Consider the following 16,438-nt stretch of genomic DNA (forward strand, 5'->3'; position numbering starts at 1 on the left):
AGAGATACTGGCTTTTTTCCTACTACCGAGAGAGGGGTCCACACCCTCTTGTTCTGAGTTTCCCTCATAGCTTTCAGGGAAACTTTGACAATGTCCAGAGCCCTTGATGTCCTACAGATGAAGGAGGAGGAAGTCCTGAAATTTCTTGCAGCCGGAACCCTCTTAGATGGCACCAACCCTGACTTCCGAACATGGGCCTACCATCGCTCCGTATAACATACTCTCCCCCACCCGTGTGGACCCGGCCATCCAGAGCAAACACAGGGAGCTCACCGGGCGAGCCTGAGGAGGCCGTGGCGCCAGGAAGTTCTGCGCATGTGCGGTCCTGGCTCCCGTGAACGCTTACGGGAAGTCTCGCGTGATCTCTACCTCCAAAGAAATCCTGAAGAGCCTGACGAGGAAGTGCAGGTAGTAGCCGGAGAGGGTGTGAGCAAGCGGGAATTTCAGGCTGGATGCACAACCCCAGCTGCAGCGACCGCTCTGACTCAGCGGGAGGTGGCGGTGGGGTCTGAAGGTGCACGTGGTGCCTGGTGCCGGCAGCCAGCCGGCAGTTCCATGCTGAGGCCTGGTCTGTAGCTTCCACTACCAGGCCAGAGTTGGGGGCGAACTACTGACCGGTCTGAAGCTCTTCTTTCACAGACTCTAAACGCAAAGTGGACATAAGGTCGACGGAAAATAAACAGCTTGATAGAAAAGGAAAAAAAATCTAGAATCTTCGCTCTAAAGAAGAGAAAATAGACGGTAATTCTCTGGATATAGGCTCTGTAGGGTATGCTGTCAAATTTTAAATTCTTATCTTCATAATCATGATTGTGAACAGCCTAAAGAAAGCGTGCAATACAGTATGTATTATTAATTGTAATATCTTGTAGAGTATAATTAATCTAAATTGATCTGTGATGAAGTCCTGAAATATATTGAGGGGTGAAATCAAGTTTGTTTCTTTCAAAATTAATAAGACCTTATTGGATGGGAGAGCTTTGGAATAATTTCTTTAAGAATACATTTGGAAAAGACTTCATCAAATTTCCCTGATTAAATTAGATTTGGACTTTAAAATCATGATTTGAAATCATGAGCTTTCTGATGGATTTGAAAGAATTAAGATTAATGTATCTATGAAAAATGGAATAGTCCTGAAGACTCTGGAGGGAAGCAGGCTATTTAAGTATTTTTTCTGCTTTGTTGGAGTCCTCAAAATAAATATGGAAAAAAGCCAAACAATAAGAGGTGGAGGAGTTTCATTAGGATTAGGCACTGAAAGTTGTCAGCAGAGTCTGAAGTATCAGAATCTGTCCTTGCCAGAAAAATAATGACAAGAGCAGTTTAGACCTCTAAATAATCTACATATTTTGTGAAAAGAGAAGGGAATTAATATTAAAGTGAGTATTTTGTGAGATTGTAGGGAAGATTCTGTAGCAAGTTAAAAATGAGTTTGTCATAGGTAATAGGAAAGAGAAAAGAGATTTTGCAAAAGAAGGGGAAATAAAGGGTAAAGATATAACAAAAAAGTAAAGAAGATGTCAGGTGAGACATGCAAATATAGATAGGGGAAGCAATAAATTGACATAGAGTTTAAAAGAGAATCCACTGAAACAGAAGAGTGAAAAAATAATCCCCCATTATTTCAATGAAGGGCCAGAAAGTGGGCAAATAAAGGTGCTAAACTCTTGAACACATTAAAATAAATTTCCACGTTGTTTCTTATGGTAGTTTTGAGAATAATTTTCACTAGTTGTTCCTTAATCCCAGGCAGTAATTTCTAAATTCTGGCAGGTAAATGTTTAACAATCCGGTAAAGTCTCTGATATCAGGTGGAGTTCTTAGCAAAATTGCAGGGTATGCTAAATGAGGATAATTAACAATTTACACTGAATTATAAGTAATCCTTTTGCTGACTGAAGGTGTTTGAGGAGACCAAGAACTGAAGACGTTTAACAAAGTAATGGGTGACTTCACCCAAGGCTCTGGCACAAATTCAAATTAAAGGAAACAAATAATACTCATGCCTGAGGTAGCTGAGCTTATGCTAAACCGTCAGCATATGTCTGCAAAAACAAAATGGGAATGTAAATAAATAGATAACAAAATTTTGACATTAGACATTCACTTATTTTTTTTTAATGTTTTTATTTATTTTTGGGACAGAGAGAGACAGAGCATGAACGGGAGAAGGGCAGAGAGAGAAGGAGACACAGAGTCGGCAACAGGCTCCAGGCTCTGAGCCATCAGCCCAGAGCCTGACGCGGGGCTCGAACTCACAGACCGTGAGATCGTGACCTGGCTGAAGTCGGACGCCCAACCGACTGTGCCACCCAGGCGCCCCAACATTCACTTAATTTTTGATCAAAAAGAGTTTGTGAGTTCACTCTAATATAGAACTTTGAACCCATGATATCAATTTTGTCATTAAAATGAGAGTTTTACTCAGTGAAATCTGTCTCCCTAAAAATATGCACTATTAAATTATTAGAAATATAAGCTTAATAGGATAATGAAAATTTCTCAGGTTTGTAGCATTTCTACTATGTTCCATTTGGTGTTTATATCAGGAATAAAAATAAGTACTAGTATGTATTTTCAAGAAGGAAAATCCAAAATTATAACTAATAAAAATCATTAATTGAATCAAATAGGAAATCAGTATTATATATGTATCAAATATGTTTTTATGTCTTAATGTCACTTTTTCAAAGATTTTATTTTTTAAGTAATCTCTACACCCAATGTAGGGCTCGACCTCATGACCTCAAGATCAAGAGTCATAGGCTTCATTGACTGAGTGAGCCAGGCACCCTATATATCTTAATATTATATGAAGACTTTCTGTTGATGAGGAAAGAATGCCTAGGCCAACATTTCAGTGATGATTTAGCATCATAATGTAGAAAGGCAAATACATGGTTTGGAATAAGACAGAGCTGGGTTCAAATGCCAATTCTATTAGTTACTTTCTAGGTTAGGTTTGAAAAATTATTCCCTTCCTCCGAGATGTTTCTAAAATGTTGTCAAATGCCTAATCATAAGAGTGTTTTGAAGATTGTATTAAATTAGGTAGTGAATGTAACAATCTAGCATCCCACTATGCATGGAATAAACATTAAAATGAAAAGTATGATCATTATGATTTCATGAATGAGTAACGCCAGCCGCATTCCAATGTAATCTCACAACCTTCTTAGCCCCTCTTTTAAATATCCCAACAAGGAGGAAACATTTTCTTAGTGAACCTCAGGTCCCCCACTTGCACCCAGGCTCCACCAAAGTCTCTTGATGTCTGCCATTGCCTGAGGAACCCATGAAGTCCATCTCCAAAAACTTAGTCACACTTTGTATTGGTGATATTCATTTATTTGGCCAATTCTTGCAACTTCAAGGTTTCACAAACCTACCCAATGTTGTCAGCTGCATCCTTTAATCTTTGCTTTCCATTTAGCACTTCTCTTTTCTGAGATACTGTTGTTTTATAGGAGGAAAGTAAGCCATAAACTCTGTCAGTAAAAAAGGAAAGGTTAGAAGGATTCTCACCCAGCACCCATATCAGTTACCCTTCTTCCATTATCTGACTAAAAGTAGTTTTATCTCTTATCCTCATTTTGGTTCATTTCATGAAAATCTGAATTGCTATAAAATCTGTTTTTGTGTGTGTGATAAATATGATTTGACACATATAATTCTTTATATCAAATTAACTATGCAAGTTACAGATAACCAAAGGAAATGGGAAAGATAAGAAGTTTGTGATGGCATTATAAAATGTTATGAAATAAATGCAAATGTTGACAAAGTTAGACTTCCATGTACAATATTTGCTTTATCATGTTTCTCTTTAAGGTGTGTACCATCTTACTGTGTTCTGTTTTGTTGTACTCCTCTCTTCCACAGTGTCTGATAAAGTGAAGAGGTTTGTGTTTTGTTGGAGCATGTGATTCTGCATACTTGTACTGAAGATGGCAGTGAATTTGTGGAAGCATATTGCAGATAACATGAGATTAACTATTTATTTCAACACACAGTGTCAGAATCCAACCTGTAACACATACAGTACGAGTTAAATTCCAGAGGGAGATCAATGATGAAAGGTAAAAGCATTTTGGAATCATTAAGCAAACCAATTCTACAAGAGTGTTCCTAGAAGGGGTTGGGGAATATTTATTTTTATAAAGTTTCTACTTTTTAAAAGTTATTTTCTTATGCCTGATTAGGCACAATTATCTTGTCCTTTCCTGAACTCCAAAAGCATTCCTATGTGTACAGTGTCATTAGCTGTTGATCATATGCTCTCCTGTGCTGGCACTTTACTCTCATCTCACAATGTTAATTAACTTTTCAAGTTAGATTTAAAATTTTCTTAAGGCAGGGGCAATGTATTATATTAATTTATTCAATAAATAATCTTGATAAAGGAATAACTAGGGAATATTCAAATGATACTGAAGTAAAAGCACACAAAAATAAGGAAGTTAATCAAAAATCAAAACAAAAAAGCCATTAATACTGTTCTTTCAACTTATGCTCTATGAAGGTATCATGTTAAAGAATTTGAGCAAAGGGGAAGGTAGAAAGAGCATGATAATGGAGGCAGATATGACTCCACAAACCCTGGTTTTGTTGCTTGCTGATTGTGTAATAATAGGGTAATTATTAATTCTCTTACTGGTATGATATATAGACTACTAGCATAGTCTATATTTTTTACCCTCACTGGGAACTTGGTAACAAAAATATGAATTAAATTTCTCTCTCAAAACCCATTGACTATGTCTGAGCATATAGTAGATGGTAAATAAAAGCAAGTATTTTTTTCTACATGTTTACTTACTGTTCTGTAAGTCCTCATCATGGGGATGACTTAATGGGAAGAAATGATGCTTAAACAGAGATTTGGAACCTAGTAAAAATAAGAATTTCTGGATTAATTTGTTCATTTCCATAATAATGAGATATTAACTAAATCTATTTGTTATATTCAACCTAACTCACATTTTACTTATCAAGATGATGTTTGGTGTTTTAAGTGGTACAGGTTATGGAATGAGGTAATTTTTGATTAACTAGAATCATTAAAGTCTACTGATTTTGAGTTTCACAACTCATTGACAGTATAGTTCATTAACTGCTTGTTCCATAGAAGATCTATAGTCAATGAAGCATAATCTCCTACACACATACTTAGAAAATTGTACCCACCAGGAAGTGAGTTCCAGAGGTCCCATCAGTATCATTCATTCAGGATTGGCCTTCTAATAGTCAGATCAAGAGAATTAATAGATTAAGCCATGGATCCTTGAAAATTCCATTTGCTAAGCAAATAATTATTATTTTAATTATTTTAATTATTATTAATAATTAAAATATTATTTTAATTATTATTTTATTTAATTATTATTTTAATTAATTATCTAATTGTGCATTATGAAAATGATGGTGTTGCTCTATATAATTCTGTCATCTTTGTTATGATTCTATTTGAGGTATCCAGTGTGTCTAAGTTGGATTACATCAGTTATGTGCAAACATCTTTTACCATTATTAAAGTTTGTTTATTTATCTTGAGAGAGAGAGAGAGAGAGACAGCACAGGTGTGGGAGGGGCAGAGAGAGGGAGGGAGAGAGAGAATCCCAAGCAGGCTCTGCACTTTCAGCATAGAACCCAACATAGGGCTTGAACTCACAAACCATGAGATCATGACCTGAACTGAAATTAAGAGTCAGATGCTTAACTGACTGAGCCACCTGGGCATCCCAACATCTTTTACCTTCATTAACACTTTCTTCTATTCAGCATCATTTACTTCACCTCAGAGGAATGCCCCATTTCCCTTAGTAACTGTTCAAACAAATTCACTTTACTTTTAAGGTACTGAGAGTCTGACCTCAGCTCACCTCTTCAAGCTTCTCTCCTGACCTCATCTCTGAGTGCCAGTTCCCACAAGCCTTATAAAATTCCTTCATTTCTTTACATGTGCTCTGTTATCTCTCTCCTTCAGGTTTTTCCATACTTCTGCTATGACATTCTTTCCCTCCAAAATTAACCTGGCTAACTTGTACTCATCATTCAAATGTCAGCTTAGACATAATTTTCTACACTAGGTGCTAACCCTTGCTTGACCCCATAATTCTGAGACAGATGTTGTTCTTATGAGCTCCCATAAAACACTGTTCTATGTCCACACTAGTGTGTAATTGCCTGTTTAATTGTCTGTACCCCACACCAGATGGTAGAACACCTTGTTCACCCTTGAATCCCTAGTCAACAGCACAATGCCTAGCACAATAGTAAAAAAAAAAAAAAAAAAAAAAAAAAAAGTCATAGAATGGATGAGTAAACTCACATAATTTTGGTTTGCTTATTTTACAGGGAGAGGAAAACCCTTGAATGGGAATGTGATTTTTAATTTTTACTTCTACAAGACAATCTAAGAGCAAATAAATATCACTTTATTGATTACACTTCTTACAAATGACTCAACTGTCCTTGTTTATATTGAACATCATTCCTAGGCTCAAAAATCATTTACAAGTAATAAAATAAGCAGAGACATAATTACGGCATAATGCTCAAATCTGATGAAGCTAGGAGATATTGGTAATTTAGACCTATATGAAGTGCAAAAGCAGATTAGTGAGGCCTGCAGAGGATAACACAGATGAGAAACAAATTGTTTCACATTGTAGAAATTAAAATCTTAGAAATTGGAAGGGACAACTTTGGTGAAAGACAAGGGGGAGGTGGAGGGAGATGCTGAAAAGAGGGGGATTGTTTGAATGCTTTTTAATGGAGTGGATTGGGGGCCAGGTCCCCAATGACCCTTAATGTGACCTGGATACTCACCCTTCATCTACCACCAGTCTTAGGCAATGGGTTTAAGAACCTGAACCCGAAAAGTTTCAGAGCAGAGGTAAATAATAGGACAATATAGAAGAACTGAAATCACAATGAATTATGTGGCTGCAACTCTCACAAGTACCCAAAATGCATGTAGGGTTCTTTCCTGCTCTCCTTATTTTCTTGCTTTTCCCCACACTCCCTCAACCTTGTCACAATAGAGTAGAGGATCCCTCTCTGGGGAAAGAGAATGGCTTTAAAAGATTGTCTTGCAGAAACTACAGTGTGGGAGTGAGCCCCAAGGTAAAAACAGACAGTACAAATGATTTCACCACTTGACAAACTTGGTCCAGCCATGGGGAATATTTGCAGGCAGTTTTTCAGGTATTTAATCTTACATATGACTTTCTTTAAACAACCTTCTAAAATAAAGGGGGAAAAAAGCAAAAGAAGCCATGAGAGGCATTCAGCAGAGATAAATTTCAAAGAAAATTTGATCACCTATCAGAGAGATAAGACACTGCAATGTGAAACAAGGATATGCTATTAAAAGAAATAAAAGAAAATAAGAAATTTCAATTGGTAATTATAATTATGGAAGCTGCAATTTTACAAAAATTCATTAGAGAGATTAGAAGTTAAAGTTGATCTTTCAAAGGATAAAAGAAAAGAAAAAGTTGAGAAATGAGGAAAAGTTAGAAGATTGAAGAAAAAATTGCTACATCTGATTAATGAGTTCCAAAGAGCACAGAAGGGAGGAGATTTCTAGTGAAATAGTATGAGGACCTTTATTAGAACTCAAGAGTATAAAATTCTGGATGGAAATGGCCTACGAAGTCCAAATACAATGGACTGAAAAGTAGATGCATCATTAACATAATTTTGAAATTTTAGATCACCAACACTCGCTAGTCAATTCTAGAATTTTGCAGGGTAAAAATAAGGTCATGGTAAATATTCAAGTATAGCATTAAATTACTCAAAAACATTGGGAATCAAGTTTGGAGCACTGGCTTCAAAAGTCTAAGATGAAATCATTTTATCTTAAAACATTCAAATTACAAAAATCATAAGCCAAGGAAAAGAGTAAAATAAAAGTAATTTCAGACAACGAAACATCAAAATTTTATTCCTCACTCTCCCTTTCTTGGGAAGCTATTAGAAGATGTGCTTGACCAAAGCATGGAGACAAACCAGTAAATAGAAATGCAAGGGAGTTCCAAAATAACATGAAAGAGTGTAAAACTATAATAATAATAAATCAACAGATAATATAAAATATTATGAATGTTTATCAGCACATTGAAAATATTAATAAATAAGGAAATAAAAGCCAGCCCCTCTCCAAATAGTTTTTATAAGAGTTGAAAACAGTAGGCCCACAGGACAAAACTAATTTTTGTGTGTATATGGAACAAGAGAAATGGATAGCCGGGCTAATGCTGTGTTCTGTTATAAATTTGTGCTTATAATATGTGCAAGTATTAATAAATATAAAGTAAAATATAAAAATTAATTATAAACAAAATATCCTTATTATTTTCCATTGTGTTTTCAAAGGAGGCAGAAGTGATTGAATGATAGAATATCTTCTAAGAAAACCACAAATCTGTGCATGTAATTGGAGTCCCAAGTACTCCATGCCTTGAAAAAACAGCATATTAACAAATAATAAAAATTAAATTTTCCAGAATGCTTTTTATCTGTGATGTAGTTATTGACTGGTAAAGTTTATAAGCTTCTTTAACTTACTAATAAAATCTCCTTTGAATTGAATAATGTACTTTTGATACAGAGATTCCCTTGAATTCTGGAAGATATAAATCTGATTCAAATTTGAAAACGTATTGAATGGATTTTAAACATAGCCAAACTAAATCTTGAATTTTCATCTGTTAATGGTACATAATAATCTGAAGCTTTCACATTAATTCTAATGACTTAAGACAGGCTTATATTCAGAAGTCTGATTTTTACATAACTTATCTTGGTTAAAATTCTGGGATATTTCTGTTAATCCAGAGCAGAGTACAATGGAGAGAATTTAAAGATGTAAACAACACTTTAAATCAGGAAAACCAGTTATGTGTTCTAAACCAAGGCAAATTATATAAAGTTTACCTCTTCGTCCTCTTCAGCTCCTTGAAGGGCATTTGTGCGTTTGTAGTAAGGCACAAGGATCCCTTCTTTCACAGAAAATAACCATCCTATGATAGAATTATACCACATACATTTCAGGATGATTCCGTGTTTGAAATTGGAATATAACAAAGTCTAATAGGTTAAGGCAAATTCACTCAAACCAAAGGAATTTTGGACTTCCTCTATTGCATCAATTTGTATTGTCAAAGAACAAGTTGAACCTATGTACTCTGTCCTGATTGAACCCTCCAACCCATTACTCTTTGCTCACTGAGTAAAGTATTTAATACTATAAAAGTGGCTTCTTGTATCTCAACATTACTTTAGAATGATGGCTGGTTTCTTCAAGTGTGTGACAGAGACAAAAGATAGTTCTGAATGGCAATTGCTTTAATAAATAACTCAGATAAATAGATTTCATAGAAGCTACCCTACCTAGGACAATGGTTTTTGCTATTTTTTTTTCTCCAGCATAATACTTCCATAAACTCAGCTAGAGTAATTTCCATTTAATTAGCAATTATTACCAGTTAAGACACTTTATATTTTAGAATTGTATGTGGACTTTAGAGAACTGCAAGTTGTTGTTGTTACTGAGTTATTATTATAGCAGAAGAAACAGACAAATTAATGACAATTCATAATGTATGGTGATGGTAATAATGATTTTATTATATCAAATATATGACAAACTCACCCTCCCAGCTTCATTATTTGAAAAGAATGTCCATGAAGATGTTGGTATACCATGCTAAGGAGTTTGTATCTTATCCTTTTGTCTTGTCAGGAGAAAATGCAATGGAAAGGGTTAGGATTTGAGTTTATGCTCTAATTGTCTCTCAACTATCTGTTTTCCCCTTATTTCCTTTATTAATAGAATTTCCCTGTCCTTTTATCTGGGCTAACAGCTGAAAAGACTATAGAGGACAATATTTCCTTCTTCCTTCACACAGATATACCTGTAAAATTAAATTCTTGACAATGGAATATGAGCAAAAAGTGACGTGTGCAAGTTCTAAATCATGGCCTAAAAAAACCAGTTGTTAACCTCTGCTCCCTTTCTTCCTTCCTGAGGATCTGAATGTTATTCTGGTCATGATCAGCCAGCTATAATTGTGTATGAGGGCTACACATGAGAGAAAAGTAGAGCAAGAAGACAGAGGGACTCTGCATCTGTGGAAAATTTTTGGAGAAGCAGCCTAATTCTTTCTGGACCATTCACCAACCCTGAACTGTTATGGTGAGAAAGATCTTAATATATTTTTTCTTTAAATTACTGTATTTGGTAGTCTATTAGTTGTAGAAATTTAGTTTCCATCCTGTGCAATAGGAAGAAAAATGGTACCTGGTAATTAGGTGATTTTATAATAAAATCCTAAAGTATATGGCATCAGTTTAATAATCTTAAGCTGAACAGCAAGGATATAGATGCCACAGTCTAGAAGGTTTTAGTTCTGGTTAGTAGTAAAAAACACTAAAGCATTCTATAACAATTTGGAAAGCAGATCATATTTCTATATAATCTACAGCTCTGGAAGTGGTTAGAAAATGTTAAAATATTCTTGGGTTTTTTGTTTGTTTTGTTTTGTTTTAGTCTTATAATGATTAGCAAGATATCATCATAAAATAATCAGACTAAAGCAGAAATGGCAATGGATATAGTTCTTCAATGGAAGATTCTGCCATGGCCTGCACTATAAAGTGACTGGGAGTTTAATCATTAGAGGTTTTGCGGTGTTGGGATGATCAACTACTTTTCAACTGTAAACACCGGGGTTTATCAATGTGACCTCAAGCTTGTCTCACATCTTCTATTTAAATGTCCCTTGCTACGCAATAGGAATTAACTCTGTAGTAAATATAAGATTCAGGAAGTTCCAGTTTTACAGAGCATCTTGTTTCAAGGGGCATCAAGGGAATCCTAAATAGCCTGAAAGAGAGTGGGATGTTCTGAACACAGAGGTATAAGGCTTAGGAAATATGTGTAGATGAAGTATTTGGCTAAGGGCACTTGCATATAGAACTAACTGGAAGCATACATTTAGAAGCCTAAAAGATGAAGTATGTTGCCAAAGAAACTATGATTCTGGCCTGAAAAAGTCTATGTCTTTTCAACCCCTCCCACCCAAAAAAAGTTGGGGACACCAAATCTGTACCAGGACAAAGTTGGGTAGGCCTTGGCAGGGCACATTCTCCAATGGCAACTATAGAGATGGAGTGACAACTCACTGTCCAAGCAGCAACAACGCAGGTTGCAGATGGTCTTAGGAGCTGCCAGAGAATGATTTCTCACAATGTCTGCCAAGCAGAATTTGATAACTACTAGAGAACAGTGACTGTTATGTGTTCCTCATTCTTTCAGTTTTCTGAGTAAAGGATTTAATGCAATTACTCTGCTCATACTCCACCATTGTAAATTAGGCATAATAGGAAGTAGATAAACCCATTTGTTGAAGTAAAGGATGCCATAATTTTAAGGAGCCACATCTAGGCCTGATGGAGTGGACTATTCCTCATCTAGAGATCGTGGATGGACCTTGAGCTGAATGGCAAACATGGATAGGATGTTGGGATGTCTTCCTGGAATGTGTGTGTATGTGTATGTGTGTGTGTTTGTTGAGGATATGCTTAATATATGAGAAGAAAGGTGCTTTTATGTTTATAGGAATTGGCTGAGGGAGAATTTTCCTTTTGAAATAAAATACTCGTCAACTAGAGATTGCATTCAGGTGTGGCCATGTGAGTACATTCTGGTCAATGGCAGGTGAAGGGAAGGTATGTGTACCCATTATAGGTCATGTCTGAAAGGGAAGCTGGTTACTCTTATTCTCTTTTTCTCCCTTCCTGAAATCAGAAATATACACAGTGGTGTGAATGAAATGACCTTCTAATGGATGGTGAACATCACATAGAAAGGTCCTGACTGGCTAGATTACTCTGTACTACCCTGTTTCTTGAGAGAAGAGTGAGTTTTTATCTTATCCAAATTGCTGTGATTTCAGATCTTCTTAACAGTAGCCTCTTTTACTAATCCCAGAGATGATAAATATGAGATTTACAGTTTAAGATGCTACCGCTGGCTGTGGACTGGATGACAGACTGGAAAGAGAGAATCCAATTAGATGTCTAGAAATAGCCCTTGTGAGAAATGATGGTATAAAAATATAACACAATGACAACAGCAATGAAGATGAAGAGAGTGCTTTGACAGATATTGGAGAAGTAAAAGTGACCAGACATTTTTAACTAATTAAAGATGGAAGTTGAGAGATTAGAGTAAGTTTTAGATGAGTTCAAAAATTTTCAGTAAATGCCTACCATATGCCAGACACTGGTTATTTTCTGTGTGCAAAAATAAATAAATAAATAAATAATAAAAAAATAAAAATAAATGTAAAAAGCTTCATTGAAGACATTCATAATTTTGTTTACAAGATAAGAACAAACACATATACACATGAAAAAACTTAAGGCAGTATTTGTTTAATTACAAGAGTCAAAGATAGTCTAGAAAGGTTATAAGCTTTCAGCAGAGAAACTCATTATAGGAGGAGAATTCATAAAGAATGTCCAACTTAAGCTATTCCTAAAATGATGAATCATATTAATATAGAAAAGAGAATAGATGGAAAAGAGAGGCTAGCTGTGTTATTAGTGGTTAATATTAGCTATTCCAAAAGTTCCAATTTGAAAATTTATATTTAATTTGTCATAGATATTGCCCATTTTTTAATCCATCAGCTTTTGTTTTGAATAGTTTGATAAAGTTAAAGAAAATACTGTTATTCTAATTAATACATACACACATTCCATCTCTAAGTATCCAGATTTCCATATTTTATCAAGTGTATAGGTTAAAAAGTAAATTATTTAATAGATGTGATGGGTTTAGGTTTAAGATTTAGCATGATATTTACCATCATCAAAGATTTCTGAAGGCAAAACTGTTATGTTTCCTTTACTCTAATCAGGATCTTGAAATCTTAATTACATTGTATTTTAAACACGTGATAATATATACCATTTATTGAATGCTTATTATGTTGCAGGTCCTGTTTAAATGACTTCATGTGTATTCGCTCACTTAATGGAGAAACATAGAAGGAAGGAAAGTAGGAAGGAAGGAGGAAAGGGAGGGAAGGAAAGAGGGAGGAATGGAGGGAGGGAGATCAGTAAAAGTGTATTTCATAACACTGTTTTTTTTTTTCAATTTTGTAAAAGTTGAGGATGACTGTTATTCTTTGTATTCTATAAGCAGTTACACAATTGACATTGCTGAAATGTACATTCTGAAATGCTGCTAAGAGAGGAACATATTTATTGTGTTCAGTAACATTTTTTAATCACCTTTCCCATTGCTGACTGCTTCCTCTAAGTCCCTCCTACAGTTTGCAGATGATCTGGTCTCTTGGTCTCTTTATAATCCCCCTCCCGAACTCTACAGCTCCATCTGTAATTTTTTTTTAAATTTTTTTTAAGTTTATTTATTTTTGAGACAGAGAGAGACAGAGCATGAACAGGGGAGGGCCAGAGAGAGAGGGAGACACAGAATTGGAAGCAGGCTCCAGGCTCTGAGCCATCAGCCCAGAGCCCGACACGGGGCTCGAACTCACGGACCGTGAGATCGTGACCTGAGCTGAAGTCGCACGCCTAACCAACTGAGCCACTCAGGCGCCCCCTCCATCTGTAATTTATCTGTATTCACCTTCTACTTCTCCCTCTGTCTACTTTTCTATTTTTCTCTCTCCTGCCAGTTATGCTCTGCCCATACAAATATAAAATCTTTCTATATCTCCACTTCTCTAATTCAACCATTTCCCCCTTGGTGCTACCCCTCCCCCGGCCTATAATTTACTATACCAAATGCCAGGGTAAGCATCGGAAAGCAAATCTGACAGTGTTAGCATATACTTCAGAGGATTTGCAGAAAGGAAAAAAAGGCCAGTGAACATTTAGGAGTTAAATTTTGCATTTATTCCTCTCACAATTATAAGAGTGCTATGCAAAACTTCTGGAAATAAAACTCTTTTTATACCTTGAGGATTCAGTGTCCAGGGCATTCATAACATTAAAATAGTCTGACTATAGAAAGTTGTTAATAAATCCCTGAAGGTATATTCCATATTCTGGGAAACTGAGCACATACAATAGCAAGCAGTGTAATTCTATCTGGTTCCAGTAATTGCACCAATTTGTTTGAAAGATAGAAATGTGCCCTTTACTTTAAGAAAAACGAAATTGAACATCCATATCCAGTGCCTGTAGCCAATTGACTTTGTTCATGAGAAATTCTTTGCAAAATGTGATATTGCCCAAAGTATCAGCACTGTCCACTTTGCTTTTGTAAATGCTCATTTTTTAAGGTTTTTTTTCAGTTGAATTCCTTCCTCATTTGTTAATTTAGCAGACAGACATTTATGGCACCCCAAGATGTCCTATGCACTTTATCTGTTTCTAGGAATACAATAAGAATTAGCAATGGCTCTTACCTCAGTGAATTTACAGTCTACATGTATGTAAATATATAAGGATCACAACATGTAACAGAAGCCTTAGTAGAAATATACATACATAAAGAAGATCCATTTTAGGAATAAGTATAGAGAACAGGGCATCTGGGTGGCTCAGTGAGTTGAGTGTCTGACTCTTTATTTTGCCTCAGGTCATGATCTCAGCGTTGCAGTTTCACACTGAGTGTGGATCTTGGTTAAGTTTCTCTTTCTCCATATCTTTGCCCCCCCCCAAAAAAATTTTTTTAAAGGAGTAAGTATAGGGGACCCAATGGAGAATTCCATGACCTGCTCTGTAACAATTCTAGCTCAAGAAAAGCTAGACTCAAAGGCAGTTTCTTAAATTACTTCATTTGGCAAGGTTGAACCCAAAAAAATCTTTGATACAATCCATATAAATTTTTAATACTGAAATAGAAAGTAGTTTTAAAAGGCAAGGGAAGAATTAAGCTAAAAATGTAGAAGAAAAGTATTCAAAAGTTTAAGTAAGAGACATCTCATCTCCTTTTTAAAGTTTTTTTTTAACTTATTTATTTTGAGAGAGAGAGAGAGAAAGAGCACAAGTGGGGGAGGGGCATAAAGAGGGAGAGAGAGAGAATCCCAAGCAGACCCTGAACTGTCAGCAAAGAGCCTGATGTGGGGCTTGAAGTCATGAACCATGAGATCATGACCTGAGCCAAAATCTAGTGTTGGATGCTTAACCAACTGAAACACCAGGCACCCCAAGATGTCTCATCTCTTATCACCAAACAAAAAGGTGTCCTCAAATTCTGCAGTCTTTTCCAACCTTTGACTTTGTGAAGCCTTTCCTCCAAACTGTAAAAATGTTGCCTTTTCCTAGATAACTCTTCTTGAAATGCCTGTTCTATCATTCACTTTCTTTGTTGGCTCTTGCTGAGACTACTTTTCCATGCTTGTCATTAAATATAGTTTCATAGTCTGATGATAGTATCTATACCCATCCTTTTAAATACTATCTTTATGACTATGGAATCTATCAGTTGCTTCCTACCTCCTACCTGGGAAATAGACCAACCCCTTACTTTTTTTTTTTTTAAGAGAGGAAAGAGAGTGTGCTCATACATGAGCATGTGTGCATGCATATACCATACACACATGCACATGAACAAGTAAGGGGTAGAGGGAGAGGGAGAGAGGATCTGAAGCAGGCTCCACACCCAGCATGGAGCCCAACGTGGGGTGTATGGGGCTCCATCCCACCACTGTGAAATCATGACCTGAGCCAAAATCAAGAGTCAGATGTCTTAATCGACTGAACCACCCAGGCACCGCCCCCCAGCCCTTACTTTTAAACATTTTACGTATGTCTCCAATAGGATATTCATAAGGCATGTCCCTACCAACCTGTTAAAAAAGAAATCCAATTTCTCCTTGCTTCTATATGTTTTATAAAGGGTTTCTTTAATAAATCTTTGATAACAACCAAATTTGTTTCCCCTCACTACAGTATATTGCATATTCCTCTGTCTTCCTTTCTCCCTAACACCAGCATTGTATAATCCAACATTGCCCTGCCTCTAATGAATTCCTTTCCTCTTGTGTGCACTCTGGTCTTAGCCTATTAATTTGTCCATGATCACTTATCCTCCAGATCCTCCCAGATGGTATTGTTAGACTGGTCTTACCACACCACAATGCAGATTGCATGACTCTCATATTGAAAAGAATTTAAAGACTCCTCATAGACTGTAAAATTAAATTAAATTTATTCCTATAAGTGTTGTGTTTAAACATCTTTTTCATGATGCATATTGAAACACTTTTCTTTTTTTGAGTCCTGTGATGCCACATATTCTTGTTTTTTTCTACTGAATGTGTACACATTCTCTTTTTATTTTCTTCACACACTCTCTCCAGATTATCCCCATTATTCTCATGACATTTAAGTTATCCATATGCTAAGAGTTCCAAATGTATATCTCTAGCCTGATTCCTCT

General features: G+C 35.9%; 1 long non-coding RNA gene across 19 annotated transcripts in view; it reads left to right on the top strand.

The window, feature by feature from the left end:
* Positions 1 to 357: 357 nt before the first annotated feature.
* The window catches only part of LOC109492563, a 139,510-nt gene continuing 123,429 nt past the window's right edge, over positions 358 to 16,438 (top strand). For 15 of the 19 annotated variants that reach the window (XR_006595263.1, XR_006595264.1, XR_006595268.1 and 12 more), the window contains exons 1-3: positions 417 to 741; positions 3,886 to 4,082; positions 10,045 to 10,210. This is a non-coding gene — a long non-coding RNA (uncharacterized LOC109492563). The other 4 variants (XR_006595285.1, XR_002146476.3, XR_006595269.1 and 1 more) reach the window with 4 other exon arrangements.

The sequence above is a fragment of the Felis catus genome, chromosome A1 (assembly GCF_018350175.1).
Source record: "Felis catus isolate Fca126 chromosome A1, F.catus_Fca126_mat1.0, whole genome shotgun sequence".
Classification (NCBI taxonomy): Eukaryota; Metazoa; Chordata; class Mammalia; order Carnivora; family Felidae; genus Felis; species Felis catus.